Source organism: Apteryx rowi, unplaced genomic scaffold, assembly GCF_003343035.1.
Source record: "Apteryx rowi isolate R43461 unplaced genomic scaffold, aptRow1 scaffold_19, whole genome shotgun sequence".
Classification (NCBI taxonomy): Eukaryota; Metazoa; Chordata; class Aves; order Apterygiformes; family Apterygidae; genus Apteryx; species Apteryx rowi.
The window spans coordinates 774973-790050 of NW_020448196.1; the positions used below are offsets into that span (position 1 = coordinate 774973).

Genomic DNA, 15078 nt, shown 5'->3' on the forward strand with positions numbered 1-15078 from the left:
ATCACAATTATTTTGAGTACGGTATGTAAATGTTAGAATGTGCATATGTTAATATAGATTTAAGAGCCTGTTTTCAAGATACAGTCTTAACAAGTTTTGGAAGTTAAAAGTTATGGTACCTGATCCTAAGAGAAATTATTTACCAGGAACTGGGGCTCTTTTCAGTGTGCTATCCATGTTTGTGTTTTGTTGTATCTCCACGAGTTCCTCAAATGGGTGAGCAGGGAACTTTGTCCTAGCCTTCTGCATGCAGTGGGTGTGCTTCTGACCTTCCGCATGTTCTTTGCTCAGGGCATAGTGGGCACATATACTTTCCTCTCCTCAGTGCTCTTCCCAGTCCTTGTCTGCTAGAGTTTCCAATACAGGAGAAAGCAAGCTGGAACGATTGTATGTATAAGGATAGGACAGTCACAAAAATTCTACTGGTRGATGTGGTTATTTGTATAGTACTTATTTGTATACCCATTGTACTTTGAGTGATTTCAGAGTGAGCAGTTCTGTGGGAAATAGCTCTTGACTTCCTTAATAAATAGCCACTGTTGATCAAACAAAACAAGCTCTTCCATAAGTATCTGCATTGRTATAGTGCTTGTTATGGATGCATGTGGATTTCCAGAGCTATCTTGGAGTTGCCAAAAATATGATTACTCTTTAACGATTGCTTGCACTCTAATACACTTAACTTTCTTGGCGGTTCATCACAGAGATGATATACTACAAGATCAATCCATATCAGATTTAAGTCCGCCGTCTTCTGACAGTTCAGTTGTGGAGGAGCAAAGGATACACTCAGAAGAAGCTGCTCACTGCCCAGAGCAGGGCTACTCTTGCATCTACTATATGTTTCAAGTGATTGTAGTAGTGCTTGAATTCTCAAGAAGCTGAATCTGTATGAGAGAAGTAGTTAAATGTTGATTAAGGTGGAATTCAGTGACCAGCTTAGGCAGAACTTCAGGATGACCTTGTAAGAAGGGCATATATAGTGAAATACAGTATGTGCATAGATCTCATCTTCAGTTCATGATGAAGTAACCACTATTAAGAGTTCTGTCCTTTTGGACAGCTGATCTTCTAAAAGAGCTGCCACTGATTCATGTAATGTGTCCACGATGAGTATTGTGTTCAAGTCACATTGAAGGACTGGATCTCTGTGAGGGTGAGGCGCTTGTGGAATTTGAAGCACTGCTGTATAAGAAAAGACTAGTTGCCCCTGCATGGGATGATGATGAAAAGAAAAAGCAGTAAGCGTACCGTGAAAGAGCTGATGTACCAAAATGCTGCACTTCTGACTAGTTTACTACTTGGAAGCTAATAACTTAATAACTTGGCTTTAGTAGTTAGAATGGAAGCCTCGTAAAAAGAAAGTTTATTCTTTCTGGTACCAGACTGAAAACAAAGTCCACTCAGCTGGGAAGGCTTGTCTAGTTTAATATTTCCTGCTACTGATGAAAATGTCTTGTACAGGAAAATGCGTGCATAAACAGAAGGGAAAAAGGAAGTTATTCACAATTCTCCCTGAAGTTAGTGGGAGCCACATGATAACCATTTTTTATGATGACTGGAAGTGTCCAGTTTTGATTAGCATTCAGCAATTATTTCCTAAAAATGAGAAGTATTTGGCACTCTTGCCAAAGTGAGAAGTATTTGACACTGTGAAGCACTCTTGCAAGAAAATTGCTCATGCATCTTGGAGATATTCGGAGTGAGGAAAGTATTAGGATACTTAGTGAGCACAGTGACCTTTGTTTGACAAGGAACAGAATAGCCAAATTAAAAGGAGAAGAAAAATAACAGTTTTGATTTGGCTGTTATTAATAAACCCAGAGGTCAGTCTAGCCCAGTATCCTGTATCCAGAAGGTGGCTAAAAGTGTATGTCTAGTGAAGAATATAGTTATGGGAAATGGTTATACATCATAACTTCCTTGGCCATAGGAGTTTCCAACCATCTAAGGCTCAGGGCTTTCCTGAGCTGGAGAGAATTCTCTGTATTTAGAAACTTTCTCCAGATTTCTTTTCTACAAATGAAAAAAGTGAAAAGAGATGATTACTCTTAAGCTGGAATGTTTTACGGAATGACCAACAGGATAATATGTACACTTACAGTGCCTTTAAAGTAACAAAAGTAAGGTCAATAGGATAAATGGCAGAGAGAGATGTTTCACCCTTATCTCACTGTGTTCAGGTTTTAAATTAAAAAGTATGAGTAATAAATGTGTTTGCTTAATTATAGGCCCATTTATTCAAAAGGAATTGAGAAACATTGAGGAGGACCAGCATAATTATTTCTTAGACTTTTGTGTTTTAGAAAAAGATACAAAGGATACAATAAGATTCAACAAACAATAGATTGCCATAGACCATATGGGAAAATTTTGTCAAACTAAATTCAGTTATATAGGAGAAAAAATACACATTTGCTGAATAGAGCATTCAGAAGAATGCGCGAGTGTATGTTAATAGAAGCTGCTAATAGTTAACAGGGCCGCTTGGTGAGTCTGTACCACTTCTCTTTGTGTCTCCTTTATTAACTGGCTTTTTTCTGCTATCAGAGGTTTCCCAGCCCTTTTGTTATCCTGAGCAAGAAGTTAATGATGTGTTAGAAGCTAGCAATATCTTGTTAAAGAGCAATGTGGAAGGGTGTATCTGATGTTAGAAATTAATGCAGTGCTTCATTTAAACTATTGGTATTTCTGTAATGTTGCATGACTTGTGGTTCAAAGCCATCATCTGTCTGGCTTGGAATGCAGGCAGTTTACTGATATTCACACCAAAAAAAGAATATGAATTAAAGATGAAGCTTCATGTAACAGCTGAGTCAAATGAACAGCTTGCTGCTATCAAAAAGGTGCTTGGGGGGTTCTTGCTCCCTTTTTCTTTCTGTATGGCTTTACCTTTCTCCTGGTCCTTTCCAGTAGCATATTAAGCTAGTTCAACTGTTTGTTTGGAGTTTTGCCAGGTTAATTCTTTTCCATGTTAGTGATTTTAACATGTAATCTGAAGATTATGAAAGCCAGTGCAAGATGAGCACATGTGGCTGGGAAGAGGTAGGATGCTGGATCTTACCCTTTTGAGTTCAAAAGAATAAATTTGTCGTAAGTTGTAATGTGAAATTGCAGCTCTTTGGCAGGTATTGCCTACTAACCACTACAATTTTGGAATGATTTTTGGAAGGACTGTTGGTTATATAAGGGAATGGATTTGCAGGGAATATAGCTTATCATGTGGATGTAGCAAAAACAGGGGGTTAAATGTTTTATCTCAGGGAAAAGAAGCCATCTAAGAACAAATGGACAGATGGTTTGAAGCTAAGTCAAGATGGGACCAAATATGTGGCTACCAAGTATCTTATGTAGTTCAAAGAGACTCTCTTGGTCGTTTTTATATAAATCTGTAGTCTCCCAAGTCCAGCTGTACCTAGCTGTTCATGTACCCTCCATAGCTTGGGGGTTGGAGGTGGGCAAAAGGTAGAAGTGTGTGTGCTTATATGAAAATATTTTAGGCTATTTTAACAATTTGAGTGGTTTTTTGCTTGTATGAATAATGTTATTGAGCTTTCGCTTTCTTCTCTCTTTAAATCATACTAACTGTTTAAAAATAAATCTGTGCCTATTCACAAAGTTTCGTTTTGCTTTGAATCTACAGAATACTGGAGCTCTCTTGAATGGCATATCTAATAAAGGACAGATTATTTATCTGAATCACACATTAACCAAAAATATGCAGAGTACTTCAGTTTAGAAGCTGAAGTTACTATATTCAATAGAAAGAAGTGAGTGAGAAAATACACAATGAGTGTCCAGAGGACCCTTGTTAGATGTTGTAAGTTTCCTTGATGTGTCTGAAATATGATCATCTCAACTCCAACTTTAACTTCCTTTTCCCGTATTTAAGGATTTTGCATCCCATATCTGTTTCTTAGGTGGAGAACCATCATTAGTGTAGTGTTTCTTCTCAGTCTTTTTTTCCCCACTATATTTGAGAAGAGTTCTGTCTTTTTCAGGGTATTTCTAGTCATTGGACTAAAATAAGAGAATATTAACTTACAGAAATACTTGCGTGTCCTTCCAAAAAAGTGAAGAAAATTGGTTTTGTGTATTGACTTTTGCAGTCATTTTGTCTATTGATCTTAGAGAAAGAATGCTCACAGAAGAGCTGTGCTGTTAATCTGAGGTCACTTCTGCAGTTTATATGCTGCATAGTAGCTTTTTCAAATCTCAGCTGTAACCTCTGAGGGGCTTATGATCATGTACCATGCAATCTGATATAGGAAAAAGGTTGAAGTTCACAGGGTTTTCTATGGAACAATAGACAGGTCAGGCAAAATAGGTTTACCTACTTGGAAAATGTACTGTCTGCACTATTATTCTGTTTTATGTCTCACATTGAGTTTCATCAGTGAATTATAAGTTGGCTGATAATGCAGAACAGCTTCTACAACAATTTTTACAGCTCATGAATTCTGAAACAGTTTTAAAGAAGTTGTCAGTGGGTTTTTTTTAAAAACCCTCTCATAAAACACACTTGTTATGAAAAATCTTTTCCACTAGCTACCTTTATTCTGTACTTAATCTGAAGGACTTGAAATACATAGTTTATGATTCATGAAATTCATATACACATTAGATCTACTGGTATAGATGGTGTTGAAAATAGAACTTCTCTAACAAGATCATTTCTCATTTCCACAAAGATAGACCAGTATCAACAGGTACACAACCATTATTCGGCTTCATTTTTTTCTCTGCTTCAGCAAGTTTTGAAAAACAATATTTGGATACCCACTTTTGATGAAAAGTGATCTGCGATGGTGATTCTCTTAGCCATAAAAAGGAATTTGACTCTRATTATCTTTAATACTGAAAATGAAAAATTGACTTTCCTTTTTTGTCATTGCACAAAAATTGCTCTTAGCTGCAGTAATTCATAAATTGATATTTTCTATTTCAGAGGGAGAAAGGAAAGCAAATACTACTTCTCAAATTATTTTTCTGAACATTTTTTTTTTTTCACTGACAACATGAAGAAACATGAGTACAGTGTGTGAACATTTACTGTACCTGAGGTGCTGGCTTGTGCCTCTATTTCATGGGTTTTTTTAGAGTGATATTAATGAAAAGACAATTGTGGGAGGAGAGATTTAAGCTTCTGGTAAATGCTCTATGCTGAGTTAAGACAGATTCTTAGGTTGGCAAGTCTCATCTTTTCAATTCTCTTAAACCAGTTTGTTTTACCTTGGTTGAATCATTGAGGTGTTTTGAAAAATTCATKCTAATTGATGCTTTATTTTTTGTAAGTCCACTAAAGTTCCCCTATTTTTAGAAGTTTTTTAGCCTTTTGTGTTTTGATTAAGTCCACTCATAAGATGAAAGGCAGTGGCAGAATTTCCTATGGATCCTGTCTTCATCAGTGTGAGGGTGTTTTGCAGTATGGTTTTTGTGTCATCTGAACTAGCTAGGGGAAATAATTTTACAGAGAATGTGAGCGAAGTAAATAGCAATGACAAAATAGAAGTATTTTTATTTATTCATAACATAGTAGAACCTGATCATGATTTGCTCCTTCTTTCAGTAGACTTTTTACAAATCTTGCTTGAGTCTGTTAGATAAGAATCTTGTTTGTGTCTGCTGGTACTCTGAAAAGGAGTACAAGCACACGTGACACTTTCTTTCTCTCCTTTTCTGTCTCCTACTAAAAAAAAAAAATTGCTAAGATTTTAAAAACTCAGTGCTTAAGCGTAGGCTCATAAATTCATATTTAATTCCCAAAATGTTGGKTTTAAAATGCTTAGTACTTAATTGCCTCACTGCTGGCTGTTAATTTGAAAAAGTACCATGTTAGACTTCTTTATGATTGAAATTGTTACTGAAAATTAAAGAAAAATAATGCTAGGGGAATCTGAGCACTAAGTATTCATTCTGGGTTATGTTTTCCATTTTACTGAGAGCTGTTATAATTTACTGCAACTAATTTATAAACCTTCTTCCTGGCATAATAATGTCTGGTATCTTTGATGTGTTTTCTGCTAATGAAGGGAGACAGGCAGCAGGAAAGCTGCACCAAGACATGYTTATGTGGAAGAAATTCAGAGTAAAAGGGATAAAATTTCAGTCTTTTAGAGAGAGAGAAAAAAAAAAGAGATTGCATCTTTAGCAGAGACTATCAGCTGTTCTTACTGTAGACTCAGTGGTCTTCTTACGCACAATTCTAATAGCTGCATTTCTACGAAAGAAATGAACAATGTATGATTCCCTTTTGCTCATTCAAGGCAAGGATACTGACCGTGATCTCTGTCCAGAGTCTTTTCAAATTCAGGATATTTTGTTTTACAAATAAAAAGAGAATGTTCTGGTTGTTCTTGAAGTATTCTTTTTCACAATTGAAGATTTTATTTTTTAAATTATCAGTAGATGCTCTCCAAGTTGCAGTTAACTCTTGAAATAACTCTTTTCTCTGAAAATACTTTTTTTTTTTTTTAATCAAAACAAGTTTCCTGGATAGCCTCAAAAAGTCTGGGAATATACTTGCTTGTAAAAATGTTGGTTATGTAAACCTTCAGTGCAATATGGAGAGAGACTGTTAGCTGATAACTGAACACCTGGGAAGGGTAACAACATCAAGGCTGACCATAGTTCTCCACTCTGCCTAGTTGCCTAGTTGACAACCTGTTTCTCAATTTTTGGCCATCTGCTGATCTAGCAATATCTTCAAAGGTTAAATACAGTGATAAGACTCCGAACACACAGAATCGCACACACAACGGTTGAGCTTGAAAGAGACCTCTGGAGGAGATCATCTAGTCCAACCACCTTGCTCTGGCAGGRACACCTACAGCACATTGCTCAGGACCCCCTGTCCGGATGGCTTTTGAATATCTCCAAGGAAGGAGACTCCACAATCTCCCTGGGCAACCTCTTCCAGTGCTCTGTCACCCTCACAGTAAAGAAGTTTTCCCTTATGTTCAGACAGAACTTCCTGTGTTTCCATTTGTGCCTGTTGCCTCTCACTCTATCCCTGGGCACCACTGAAAAGAGTCTGGCCCCATCCTCTTGACACCTTCCCTTCAGATATTTATACATGTTGATAAGATCCTCCCCTCAGCCTTTTCTTCTGCAGGCTGAAGAGTCCCAGCTCTCAGCCTTTCCTCAAAGGAGAGATACTCCAGTCCCTTCATCATCTTAGTAGCTCTTYGCTGGACTTACTCCAGTAGTTCCGTGTCTCTCTCGTACTGGGGAGCCCAGAACTGAACACAGCGCTCCAGATGTGGCCTCACCAGGGCTGAGCAGAGGGGCAGGACCACCTCCCTCAACCTGCTGGCAATGCTCTTCCTAATGCAGCCCAAGATACCATTGGCCTTCTGAGCCACAGTTTGCTGGCTCATGGTCAACTTGTTGTCCACCAGGACCTGTCCCAGGTCCTTCTCAGCAGAGCTGCTTTTCAGCAGGTCAGCCCCCAGCCTGCTCTGGTGCATGGGGTTATTCCTCCCCAGGTGCAGGACCCTGCACTTGCCTTTGTTGAACTTCATGAGGTTCCTCTCCGCCCACCTCTCCAGCCTGTCCAGGTCTCTCTGAATGGCAGCACAGCCCTCTGGTGTATCCGCCACTCCTCCCAGTTTTGTAGCGTCAGCAAACTTGCTGAGGTTGCCCTCTGTCCCTTCATCCAGGTCACTGATGAATACATGTCACTAGTAAATAGCCAGCTTAGTGTCAGGGCCCTGAGAGCACCCCCCTGGTGGCGGTTTGGCTGCTGGGGCTGAGGACCACAGCAGGGCCAGTGCAGCTGGGGCTGCCCCCTGCCCGCTGGTGACCCAGGAGCGAGGGTCTCTGCAGAGCTGCGGTGAGGCTGCAGTCAGGGCTGCCCTGTGCCATGTGAGCTGCTCCCCACCGAGATGCTGGTGCTCAGCCCCTGCCTGAACTCCAGCTCCTGCTGCGTTGCAGCCCTGCCTGAGCCCGGCCGTGGGCCCCGTTGATCTGGACCCAGACACAGATTGGTGGGCTGATGTCCTCGTTGGACTTGGCCCTGTCTTGTCACCATGGACCTGCCCAGCCATCGCGGGGCTGCCTGACCTGAGTTACCCTCATTGGGCCTAACTTCAAGCCCTGGGCCGACAGCTTGGCCTCAGTCCGGCCCCGCAGAGGTGCCCACTGCGCAGGTCTGGGGCTGCCCCTGGCTGCCCTGCTCCCTCGTGGGGCAGTGAGACAGGCCCTGGCTGCGAGGCCCTGCCATGCCGCCACTGGGAGCTCTTGCTGCTATCAACCGCTGGGGAGCCACCTGCCACACAGCGCCCTAACATGACACTCAGGTTGCTTTATCAATAGCATGGAAGAGTAAGCAAGAACGGCTGACACCATTAAGCAAAATGCATGGGAGAATGTGGCTTCAAAAGACAGTAGTGCCTTTCACAACAAGGCCCTGGGTATGCAGGCCAAGGAACAAGGGACACCATTGCCTGCTTTGCAAGCAACCATGTACTAACCAGAGCAGTCTCAGGTTCTTGCTCATCTCTCATTTCCTCTCCACAACTGTCCAGATTGAAGCAGTTGCTTCCTATCCCTTAGMTATCATGTCATTTTCCTGATATTCTTGTAGAGTGTCTCAAAATCTTGTTTTGGCCAAATAGCTCCTTATATCCAATAAAGGGTTGTCTCCCAAAAGGTAGTAAAGCTCTATTTGAGCCGAGTCAGTTACTATGCTTGGCTATCAAGTACGGCATTCATGTAATTCAGTTTCAGCTTCTTTCATGTTTGTCTTGAGAATAAAATAGCTGGGAGTAGTGGTCACCAAAGGACATATACGAAGTAGAACATGATAAAGTTTCTGGTTTTCTGAGACAATCCCATTTGGAAATAAGGTATATTATACAATAGCAAGCAGGTGTGTCCAAGTGTTAATTTCTGTAACTGGATTTGTCTAAAGTGCTTTCACATTCTGTGGTCCAAAATTAAGGGTGGAAAAGTCTGAACAAGGACTAGGTAAGGGGATGTTTATCATAGTGTTGCAAGAAGAGGGCTACATCATAAACAGGTCCCTTTTGCAGGGGGGGAATAGTAGTGGCATTAGAAGTCTCAAGAGTTCTGGCCTTCTCTCTCATTCTGATTAGGTTATGATTAGATAAGAGAATGTACTGAATTTGCTATGTTTAAGTTAGAAACAACTCTGTCAAAATGTGAATTTTTAGGACTCAGACTGATGGGCATTGTGCTGTCTATCTACACATACCTACATTAAAGATTTTCCATTTTTCTGTCACTTTCTTTTGTATCTTTCAGTACCTTTTGCACATGCGATTCATTTATGGAGTAATAGCATTTAACAAGTGGAGAAATACTTTTTTTACATTCTGTTCATAATCAGAAACAAGCACATGTCCAAATCATGAAGTTTGTGATCAGATAGAAAAAAGACATGACTTTGTTTCTAGCTATTGTTTAACTTGCGCTAATGCCAAAGAAATTCTCAAATAGTTTTGGGTATAGCCAAAGCTGTCTTTTAAACTCCTGAACAGTAAATAAACCCCAAAACACATTACATAGTCTGTATATTTTCAAGCTACCACACTGATATGCATCCACTCTTTTGTGTGCTTAATTAATGTATTATTGGCAGTTGTGCAGAAATATTGACTGTTGACACATTCAATTCCATGCAATTTGAACAGAGTATTACTGAGGCAACATACTTTCAGTAAAAACATAGATAGCCTTGTTCTTGATACTGTTCACCTTGCGGTACTGCTCATACTATGGTTTATTAATTAAAATAATCATTTGAACCAGAGACACTTTGTTTCAAAACAGAGTACTTAAATGGATATTTAACACATTGCAAATTAGAAAATTGAGTTTGTTTCTTTTCTAACGCCAGAATTGTACACTTTTATGAGGTAGATGACATTTTCTCTTGGATACTTTTTCACTGCATTGGTGGGGGTCAGAAGAGTGTACAGGAGTGAAATCCTTCTACAAGTACCTAAGATACTAAGTAGAATTTTAATGCATGTGAAGCTCTAGCCTTTTTCAGTTTAATATTTCTATTTAATATGTTTTCTTCTTTAGCTAGACTAGTGCTATAGGACAGAGGGACCATCTACAGTTTGATAGTTGAATACACAGATGGACTTAGGGACCATAGGTTGACGTGTTTCACTACCACCATAAGCCCTGAGTTAGGTTTCCAGCTTCCCTTCTTAGTGCACGAAGAGTCATGTACCTTAGGAGGAAATTGCAGGCTTAGCCAGTGCTAAGGCTTACTCATTTCTCTCTGCATAGAGTTTACAGTGCTAAGCCTGTCCTGGAGTGCCTAAACTTTTTTTTTCCTCTTTCAAAAACTAATCTCAAGTGAGTGAGTTTGCTTTTTGAGTGGAGGAATAGAATATGGTAGTGAGGCTGCCTTTTTTTTTTTTTTTTTTGGATCCAGAATCTTAACGGTAACCCTCACAAAAAGCGTAGGTTATATGAAGAGGGAAGAAGATTGTATTTTGATATTTTCCTATTGAAAAATTACTGAGTTTAGTCTTTAAGGTTTCACTGAACCAGAGGGGAGAAAAAAGGTGGGAGGGAGGAGCACAACAGAATAGCTGATACAGAATAGTTTAAGGGGAGGGAAATTAGATAGGAGTGAGAAGTCCTGGTTACAATTTCTGTTCTGTTGATTGCGTTACACTATATATCTTCTGCTCATCTCTCATGGATGGTCTGTCAAATTTTCCTGGTGTCAGAATCAATTATGAATACACAAAAGTTAGAGACTAAATGAGTGATGAAAAGTGCAATCAGAAGGAACGTGAGATGCTAAGGGTTGCATCGTTTTCTTTAGCTGTCTGCTTTTGAGGTTYGTGCAGATGGTGCCTGATGAGTAGTAAAAGAGCAGTTTTGAAGATATTCCAACTAGAAACAGAAAGGATCGTTTGAGTGTTTCCCAGAGCGGCAGCTGCCTTCTCTTCATTCTGCTGGTTCAGCCAATTAGCTGCTGGAGTGACATATGTGATGAGGCTCTTCAACTTAAGATATAGTTTGTATACCTACAAAAGTAATTAAATATTTCTATTCATAGAGCAAATCACTCATAAATAGGCAACTCTAATTTATGTACCATTTAAATCAATATTCGTTTACTGATAGCTTATGAAACTGATTATAACAAGTTGGCACAATTCTCATATACTTATTGATAAAGAATTTTTTCGTAAGCCAACAAGAGCTTTAGTAGCAAAAATGATCAAACTTTGAATAATCCTTTGTGAAAAATCTGGCTGAACCAGGATACTGAATCAAATGAGTAGGTTACACTGGTATAATAAAGTTTTCATAAAAAGAAGAATACAGGTAGTGATTAATGTACTAATATAGTGATAACAAATCCTTTGACAGTTCATTTGATTGCAGTTTATAGTGCCATTTTGTTTAATTATTCCTCTGAAGGTTTATGCATCAGATGTGTTCTTCATAAACAAGCCTTTGAAATGTCATGTTGTCAATATTTTCAAAAAGTCATTCACTGAAGTATTGAATCTTGGGAATTAGGTAAAAAAAAAATCCATTAACTTTTTAATTCTGAACGTTTTTGCTTTTACAGAATTTATTTCAATGTAAAAACAATTCCATTAATACTTCCAAGCAGTCATTTTTAATTTTTTTTTTCCTAAAAAAATTTCTTTACAAATCATTTACTTAAACTTGAGCTTTATTGGTAGAGGAAAGTGTGCATTCAGTTTGCTGGCCCATCTATCTGTTTATAGTGTAACAGCTTCTGAATGAGGTATCCAATCAACAAAAAATACCTAGAAAATATTGCAGGCTTTGGTGAACAGAACAGTTCTAAATTGGAGCAAAATCACAAGCAGGAGATGAAGGAAATATGGTGCTTCTGGTCAGTGAGCCAGCAGTTTCGATCAAGAATCTTGTCTATAGGTGAAAAATCAACTAGCAGCTATTGAGACTTTCCTCGGAAGCCCTCCGCAATGAAGGGGGAATGGCTGTGCATGGATCCCATCACACAGGCATGGTGGTGTGGTACAAGAACTCGTGTGATGGAGGCAGACCATGCGGCATTCAGGGAGTTTGGGAGAATAACTAGAGACACTCAGAGGGTCTCCAGAATGTGCACTAAGCATGGCTTATGGAAGCAATCATTTATGTGATCCTGTGGCCTTGAACATAAGAAAGAAGTCCTAGAAATCTCAGTAGAAATGACTTTTCCTCTTCTTTCCTGTCCTCATCCTCCCCCCCGCCCCACTTAATTCATCTAAATCTAAAGATGTGGAAGAAGGTAATGAGTAGTGACTTTCCTAGCAAGGTGCACTGTGCAGTGTGTTTCTTCTGTACACCTTCCATTTTTCTAATGGTTTTCTCCTTTCAAAAAGAAGGAGAAGTAAGTCAATATAATCCTCCACTTTCCTTATGAGTTGACAGCAAAAGTCACTGGGTATGTAGCCCAAAGGAAATACGCAGTACTGTGAATTAGAGCGCTGTGGATGATATTCTGTCAAAGACTGAACCCCTCTCAGCTGAAGGGGTAGAAGAGCTTTCAGAGTTTTAAAAAAAATCATCTTCCAGCTTCTTTTAAGATGGTCTCAAGTTTTGTGTTTCAAAAAGGGCCTTGATCAGGCTCTGTACTCGGGTTGTACTCAGTACTCTATACCAGTTACCTAGGGTTCAAGGCAGGGTTTCTTTTCTTTTTAACAGTTGCTTTCCTAGGGAATCAACATATCCCTTGTTGGTTATCTGTCTCACTAATAACTAATTTTTTTTTATGCATTCTGCACCATTTGCTTTTGCATTTAAAAATTGATGAGTTAAAGGCAGTGATGGTGGTTGTCATGACTTCTGCTAGGATTTAGTCTTTTAGCAGAAATAATTTTATATAATATCTGGTTCCAGGCAGATAATATGGTTTGACATAGGGCAGACAGGTTGTACCCTTAACAAGAGAGATAATGCCCTGCATTAAGGTCTAATTACATACAAAAGGGCTTTCTCTATCTTTGAGAAGTAGAGACAAAGGGATTTTTTCATATATTAGTTTGATAATTACAGAGAAAAAGACTGTCTTTAAAATGTAATTGAAATAATGCAGGAATAAATAGTTCTGATGTAGATTAGTCAGATGTATAATTGGTCAGCACAAAATATATTTGAATAAGACTATGTAGTTAAATTGAAAAGTGAAATTTCTACTCTCTTGTAAAGGTCTTATTTTTGTAGACATATTGCTGAAACCCTGTGTTGTRCATTAAAATCACTTAGCATTTTGGCTAAAGCAATTCCTTGAGTTTTAGCTGAGTATGAGACCTTCTCCAGCATGTCTTCAGGTGCAGCAAAATGATTTTAAGTATGGTTTGAACTTAYGTTAAAAATTTTAGTATCTTGGGGCACAACCCTATATGAAAATAGGACTTTTTGAGACCATACATTTCCCCGAAACATAAGTAAATAAACTTCTTTTAGGCATTTGCAGAGGATCTCATTGACAGTCTTAGGGGTGAAAGACCACCACAATTAGTTACAGTGATTTACAGGGTGAGCATCATACAGCTGTATACCTGTGCACAGTTCTTGGAATAGAGCACAGTTCTTTCAGTGCAATGAATGAGGGTTGTCAGACAAGTAGTAGTTCATACTAACATTTTGCTTTCAAAACTCGCAAGTATTTTTCCATCAACTACTTAGATACTGGCAAACAGTACAATAACTGTCTCTCTCCCCACACTGCACAACACTGAAGCTTACCATTTGTGGAAGAGTAAATAAATGGATTCTTGTATTAGATCAGCTCATACACTGAATGCTCCCTCTGTTTTTTGAGTTGCTTCATTTGGAAAAAAAAACCTCCTGAATTTGAGGCCCAGCTCTCAGGTTTCCTTGGTACAGGATGTACAAGGGTATTAAATGTCCAATTCCCATTGAGATTCCATGAAATTTTCCTTTGCAGTCCAGGCTGCCCTTGTTTGAGCTAAAGTAGGAATTGCAGCTACTGGCAACAGAGAGATTGTTTTCTTAGCAGAGTGTGTTGTGAGTCACTGAGCCTAAGGTGAAGATGTGGAAGTAGTGGCTAGCTTCTTGTCTCCATTATGGGAAACAGGAGAACTGCCTAAGTAATGCCATAGAATTGGAGACTGGGCTTGAGCTACTGAAGCTGTATTTGGATTGTGTATAAAGTGGAGCATTATATCCATATATAATTTTTTATGCTACTGAAATCTTTCTGTGAATGCTAATGACAAAATTGAAATTCTCATTTTCAATACTTTATATCTTCTAGTTTATTTCAGATAATTTATTGTTATATTTTACAATTATCTGAAGTTTGTTGTGGGACAAAGACTTTTTTATCATGGGATATTCTTCATGCTTTCTTTCAAGTTCTGTTTCAAATGGTAGAATTATTAGAGCATTTTATAAAATGGCTGCAGTATCACTAATAATRGAATGTATCATACTTTCTTATACGGATTGCAAATAGGTTTCTCCTTCAAAAACTGTTCCCTCCCCCCCATCCCCATCTTTGGCATTCGGGGGGGGGGGGGAAGATGAAGCACTTCAGGAAAGGCTCCATCCATGGGGTGAGAGAAGGTTGTTGCCAGAGGCTCATCTGAGCTGAAGAAACAGGGGAGATGGTATCACAAGACTGAAGTCCGGGCAAGGCTGGGTTGTATCAGTGGGAATCACAGGTGGGTCGGCAGGCAGAGGAACCAGAGCAGAGCAGGAGGCAGAGCAGGGACCAGAACCAGCAAATGAGAGGCTGAAGCACCCAGCAGGTCCAGGGAACAGCAGTGCCCAACTTGTAGGCTCGCTTTCCATGCAAATAAATGGGACAGCCAACTAAAAAAGGCTCCTAAGACAGCTGCAACAAGTCAGTCTCTGTGTGTTGCAGTTGTCAGGAAGAATGATTGCCAGGTCAGGCAGATTCAAGTTAGGACACGCTCCTTACAAAAGCAATTTGGAAAAATCACTGAATTCTAGTTTTTCCCCACATGTATGGTTCAAATGTTTTAGTAGCCCATAGTGAGTTACTTTAAAAACATCTTCTCTAGGACTTGAAAAAGATAATAGATATTCTGTCTGCATTCTTCTAGTGTAATC

The 15078-nt window shown here is 39.2% G+C and overlaps 1 protein-coding gene across 14 annotated transcripts in view; it reads left to right on the plus strand.

Annotated features, from left to right (window-relative positions):
• FER (FER tyrosine kinase) overlaps window positions 1-15078 on the plus strand; it is a 190023-nt gene that overhangs the window by 97547 nt on the left and 77398 nt on the right. The window lies entirely within an intron of this gene.